Genomic DNA, 6,204 nt, shown 5'->3' on the forward strand with positions numbered 1-6,204 from the left:
GAAGTCACGCTAGGGCAGACTAGTGCTCTCAGGTGGCTGCTGCGTCCCTCTTCTCCGCGGGAGGGCGGCGGGAGGCTGGGCACATCGCCGGCTGCAGGGACAGCCCTGCTGTCGCCGGGGAAGAGGGCAGCGGCCTCGCCAGCCTACGCCCTGCCGAAGCCTGAGGGTGACAAGTCCTCTCGTCTCCTTGTTGCCTCAAGCCTTCAAAAGACTGATTAACAAATAGAAGGTGGTGATAGTTTAAAGAAAAAAACTAAAACACGAGAAGTATGGTATGTTTTCTATTCAAGGACTGTTTAGATTATGTGTACTCAAGGTAAAGCTTATCTAGTTTAAGATTCTGCTTACAATAGAGGATGCTTAAGGAGTCACAGACTTGCTAATTAAGGACATACATCCTCCTTTGGCATTGAGAAACGAGGGGGTGGCAAGAGAAACAAAGACCCTGGTGTCCTCAGAAGACGCATGACCATAAAAGGACAAAAGGAGTAGGGGTATTCTTCCCCAAATGACCACCGAAGACCACCAGAGACCCCTGCCCAGGTGTAGAAGACTCTGGGATGATTGCTCAAGAGAACAACGTGTCATGCTTGCTCAACATAATGAATATGCAATAGTTAGGCGGAACATATGTATTAGATAGGTGTGGTGTTTTAACTGTAGTGTATAAGTATGAACTGAAAACCTGAGTAGGTGTGCTCGATTTGTGGAAATCTTCCACCTTGCACCCTGCGCAGAATAAAGCAATGTCTCCTCTAAACATACTTTGTATGTTTCAGCAGTTACTTTCTGATCAGGTAACATCCTGCCTAGCAGAGATGGAGCCGGGGTGAGGTCAGCCCCGGCAGCAGGCTGTGACAAGGGTGAAGAGTTGTGGTAGTGAATTACAGAGAACTGAATGAAAAGTTTTCAATAAAAATTGGGGAAGAAAAAAAAATATGTTTCTCCAGACCTGAGGAACAAGCCCTGACCCAGAGAATTTACAGTCAAAGAGTGGGGCCAGGGACATCAGAGGGACTGACAAGCACCGGCAAGCAATCACATACTGGGCAGGGAGGGTATCAGCTCACCAGTAGCCCCTGACTTTTTTAATAGGCAGCTGTCCTGGGTTCAGCTGGGATAGAGTTAATTTTTACAGGAACCTGGGAGGTGGGGGGGCATAGCCGGGGCAGCCGACCTGAACTAGCCAAGGAGCTATTCCATACCATGTGACATCATGCTCAGTATATAAATGGGGAGCGGGCCGGGGGGAGGGCTCTCGACTTTCGGTGGCGGAGCATCGGGTTCCGGGTGGTGAGCAGTTGCACTGTGCATCACTCTTTTTGTATATTCTTTCATTAGTACCGTTGTTGTTGTTGTAACCTTTTTTTGTGTTGTCCCAGTAAACTGCCCTTATCTCAACCCTCGAGGTTCCAGTTTTTTTTCTTTTCTCTCCTCCGTCTCCTCCCTATCCCACCGGAGGGGGGCGGGAGGAGTGAGCGAGCGGCTGCGTGGTCCTTTGTTACCGGCTGGGCTGAAACCACGACAGCAGCAAAAGCAAAGAAGCAGCTTTACATGAAATATGGAGAAAAATGAAGTGAACTTGTGAACCTTTGTAGGGAATTGCTGTAAATCTTGCAGGGCAGCATGGGAGAAAATCCAGGCATACTGCTCTGAAGACTGTGGGCAACAAAGAGCAGAGACCAGCATCATGGGCCATCACTGGTGAATGTTTATACTTCAGTACTGAATAAGAGCTGGTAAACCAGATGGACTGTGTTTCCACCTCAATATTTTGGCCTTTTTTATGATTCTCTGACTTGATCAGGAGCTAACACATTGTAGTGGGTTGACTCTGGCTGGATGCCAGGTGCCCACTGTTATAGACGCTCGTGACAAATTGGAGGAGCCAATTTGTATTAAATGACAAGATCGAATTTATTAGCAAGCGATAAGAGAGCAAAACAGCACTGGGCGGCCGGGGAGACAGTGCTCCGCCAAAGGCTCGCGCCGAAAATGGGGAAGAGTCCCTTTATTTATAGTTTCTAGTTTCTGTTTACGTGACGGCTTGTGCCGTCAGTTGCTAGGTGGTTGTAATCTGTCTTCAGGTGGCGGCTGGTATCTTCTGCATTGTGTGTGTGTTTGCGCCGTCATTTGTTTGTTCGGTGGAACGTCTTTCGTTAATCATCGGTACTTAACTGGATACTGTGGTTTTAGATAAGCGAGGAATGTCTCTACCCCCACATGCGATTTCATGAACAAAGTTAACCAGTTCATTACACCCACCAAAGCCGCTCTATCACTCCCCCTTCTCAGCTGGACAGGGGGAAGAAAATATAACAAAAGGCTCGTGGGTCAAGATAAGGACAGTTTAATAAACTGAAAGCCAAGGTTGCGCGCGAAAGCAAAGAAAAACAAATGATATTATTCTCTACTTCCCATCAGCAGGCGATGTCTGGCCACTTCCTGGGAAGCAGGGCTTCAGAACGCGTAGTGGTTGCTCCGGAAGACAAAAATGCCCCCCTTCCGTCTCCCTTTACTTAGCTTTTATATCTGAGCTGACGTCATATGGTATGGAATATCTGTTTGGTTAGTTTAGGTCAGCTGTCCTGGTTATGTCCCCTCCCGAGATCTCACCCTGCCCCAGCCTGCCATTGAGGGGGGGGCAAAAATGTTGGAGAGACAGCCTTGATGCTGTGCCAGCACTGCTCAGCAGTGGCCAAAACACTGGTGTGTTATCAACACCTTTCTAGCTACTGATGCAGAGCACAGTGCTATGAGGGCTGCTATGGGGAGTATTAACTCCATCTCAGCCAGACCCAATACAATCTCCACCCCTTATTCCATACCATTTGCATCATGCTCAGGTCCCACATAATTTAATACAGATATCTTCTAACCATGCCATTGTATTTAATTCTCATTACTGAAATCCCTTCTTACCAACACTTACAACTGAAACTACATACTTAAACCACTTTTATACCCAACATACAGATTTATACATTCTTATTAATTACTATCCCCTGTCCTTTAAGAGATAGATATTCCATGGGCTTCTTCCACTCCTCCAGATGTTCACACACAGGTTATGACTTGGGCCCCATCCGTCAAGATGAGTGGTCAGGACAGGAGAAGCAGTATGTTCGATCGTTGGGCACCAACACTGGCTTGGTTTGGGTCACCGATGCACTTGTCTGGTTCCTTACGAAGTTCACTCCTCTGCAGTTCAGGTCATTCCTGCTACATTACTTCCTACAACATACAACTCACATCACAGATTATTTTTCCCCCAAGGTTAAATGTCCTTGAGGACTGGGTCTCCCCATCCTTCCGCATTACCCACCAAGTACACCCAGGTCCCTGAGCAAAGACAATCCCACGAATGGGTTTGCCTTTTCCCATGGGAGGAGAAATCCACACTGCCTTCCCCAGCCACTTCCCCATGTGCACTACGGGGACCTTATCTCCTCCCACAGTATGTAGGGGTTTTGTTTGGGCAGGACCAGGATGGTTAGCAGATCCTCTGGTGTTAACCAGCCAAGTGGCTTCTGCTAAATTTGTATCCCAATGCTTCCATGTCCCACTGCCTAGCGCTCTCAACATAGTCTTCAACAGTCCATTATATCTCTCAATTTTTCCAGATGCTTGCGGGTGATAGGGGATGTGGTACACCCACTCGATGCCGTGTTTCTTTGCCCAGGAGCTTATGAGGTTATTTTAGAAATGAGTCCCATTGTCTGATTCAATTCTTTCCGGGGTACCATGTCGCCATAAAATTTGCCTTTTGAGGCCTAAGATGGTGTTTCGGGCAGTGGCATGGTTTACAGGATATGTTTCTAGCCAACCAGTAGTTGCTTCCACCATCGTGAGTATGTAGCGCTTGCCTTGGCGTGTTCGTGGCAGTGGTCCAATGTAGTCAATTTGCCAGGCCTCGCCATATCGAAAGCCCAGCCACCGCCCTCTGTTCCAGGGAGACTTTACTCTGGTGGCTCGTTTGATTGCAGCACGTTTCACATTCATGAGTGACCTGTGTGATGGCCTCCATGGTCAGGTCCACCCCTCGATCACGAGCCCACCTATATGTTGCATCTCTCCCTAGATGTCCCGATGTCTCATGGGCCCAGCGAGCTACAAATAGCTCACCCTTACGCTCCCAGTCCAGGTCCACCTGAGCTACTTCTATTTTGGCAGCCTTGTCTACCTGTTCTTTATTTCGATGTTCTTCAGTGGCACGGCTTTTGGTCATGTGAGCATCTACATGACGTACCTTTAAAGTCATGTGTTCTACACGGGCAGCAATGTCCTGCCACAATGCTGCTGCCCAGATGGGTTTACCCCTGCTTTGCCAATTGGTCTTCTTCCACTGCTGTAGCCACCCCCATAGGGCATTAGCCACCATCCAGGAGTCAGTATAGAGGTAGAGTACCGGCCACTTTTCTCGTTCAGCAATGTCTAGGGCTAGTTGGATGGCTTTCACTTCTGCAAACTGACTTGACTCGCCTTCTCCTTCAGTGGCCTCAACGACTTGTCGTGTGGGACTCCACACAGCAGCTTTCCACTTCTGATGGTTCCCTACCACACGACAGGATCCATCAGTAAACAAAGCATAACACCTTTCATCTTCTGATAACTCATTATATGGTGGTGCCTCTTGGGCACGAGCCACCTCCTCAGGCGATGCTCCAAAATCTCTGCCTTCGGCCAGGAGGAGGAAAGGGATGACCGGATATACTGGACTGTGTGGATTCGATGGCCTGGCACATCAGACCCACAGAAGTATAAGGCTTTGGTAGACACTGGTGCACAGTGTACGCTGGTACCATCAGTGTACAGGGGCACAGAACCCATCTGGATCTCTGGAGTGACAGGGGGATGCCAGGAATTGACTGTATTGGAGGCTGAAGTGAGCTTGACAGGGGACAAGTGGGAAAAGCACCCCATTGTGACTGGCCCAGAGGCCCCTTGTATCCTTGGCATAGACTACCTCAAGAGAGGGTACTTCAAGGACTCAAAGGGGTACCGATGGGCTTTTGGTGTAGCCACTGTAAACGCAGAGAAGATCAAACAGCTATCTACCCTGCCTGGCCTCTCGGAAGATCCCTTCATTGTGGGACTGTGATGGGTTAACCCTGGCTGGACGCCAGGTGCCCACCAGAGCCGTTCTATCACTCCCCCTCCTTCTCAGCTGGACAGGGGAGAGAAAATATAACAAAGAGCTTGTGGGTTGAGATAAGGATAGGAGAGATCACTCACCAATTACCGTCACGGGCAAAACAGACTCAGCTTGGGGAAAATTAACTCAATTTATTACAAATCAACCAGAGTAGGGTAATGAGAAATAAAACCAAATCTCAGAACACCTTCCCTCCACCCCTCCCTTCTTCCCGGGCACAACTTCACTCCTGGATTCTCTACCAACCCCCCAGTGGCACAGGGGGACGGGGATGGGGTTTACGATCAGTTCATCACACGTTATTTTCTGCCGCTTCATCCTCCTCAGGGGGAGGACTCATCACACTCTTCCCCTGCTCCAGCGTGGGGTCCCACCCACGGGAGACAGTCCTCCACAAACTTCTCCAACGTGGGTCCTTCCCACGGGCTGCAGTTCTTCACGAACTGCTCCAGCATGGGTCCTTTCCACGGTGTGCAGTCCTTCAGGCACAGACTGCTCCAGCGTGGATCCCCCACGGCGTCACAAGTCCTGCCAGAAAACCTGCTCCGTGGGCTCCTCTCTCCACAGATCCGCAGGTCCTGCCAGGAGCCTGCTCCAGCGCGGGGTTCCCACGGGGTCACAGCCTCCTTCAGGAACCCACCTGCTCCGGCGTGGGGTCCTCCACGGGCTGCAGGTGGATATCTGCTCCACCGTGGACCTCCATGGACTGCAGGGGGACAGCCTGCCTCACCATGGTCTTCACCACGGGCTGCAGGGGAATCTCTGCTCCAGCGCCTGGAGCATCTCCTCCCCCTCCTTCTTCACTGACCTTGGTGTCCGCAGGGTTGTTTCTCTTACATGTTCTCACTCCTCTCTCCGGCTGCCGAATACCTCCGTCCCAACTTTTTTCCTTCTTAAAAATGTTATCACAGAGGCGTTGTTACCACTATCGCTGATTGGCTCGGCCTTGGCCGACGGCGGGTCCATCTTAGAGCCGGCTGGTATAGGCTTTTCTCGAACACAGGGGAAGCTTCCAGCAGCTTCTTACAGAAGCCACCCCTGTAACCCCC

At 50.1% G+C, this 6,204-nt stretch overlaps 1 protein-coding gene across 1 annotated transcript in view; it reads left to right on the top strand.

Moving 5' to 3' along the window:
- Positions 1 to 1,163, top strand: part of LOC128136180 (uncharacterized) — a 115,998-nt gene extending 114,835 nt beyond the window's left edge. Inside the window, exon 2 of the mRNA XM_052775361.1 lies at positions 1,100 to 1,163. The gene's annotated coding sequence lies outside the window, so the exon portion shown is untranslated. The remainder of the gene's footprint in view (positions 1 to 1,099) is intronic.
- The last annotated feature ends 5,041 nt before the right edge of the window (positions 1,164 to 6,204 follow it).

The sequence above is a fragment of the Harpia harpyja genome, chromosome W (genome assembly GCF_026419915.1).
Source record: "Harpia harpyja isolate bHarHar1 chromosome W, bHarHar1 primary haplotype, whole genome shotgun sequence".
Classification (NCBI taxonomy): Eukaryota; Metazoa; Chordata; class Aves; order Accipitriformes; family Accipitridae; genus Harpia; species Harpia harpyja.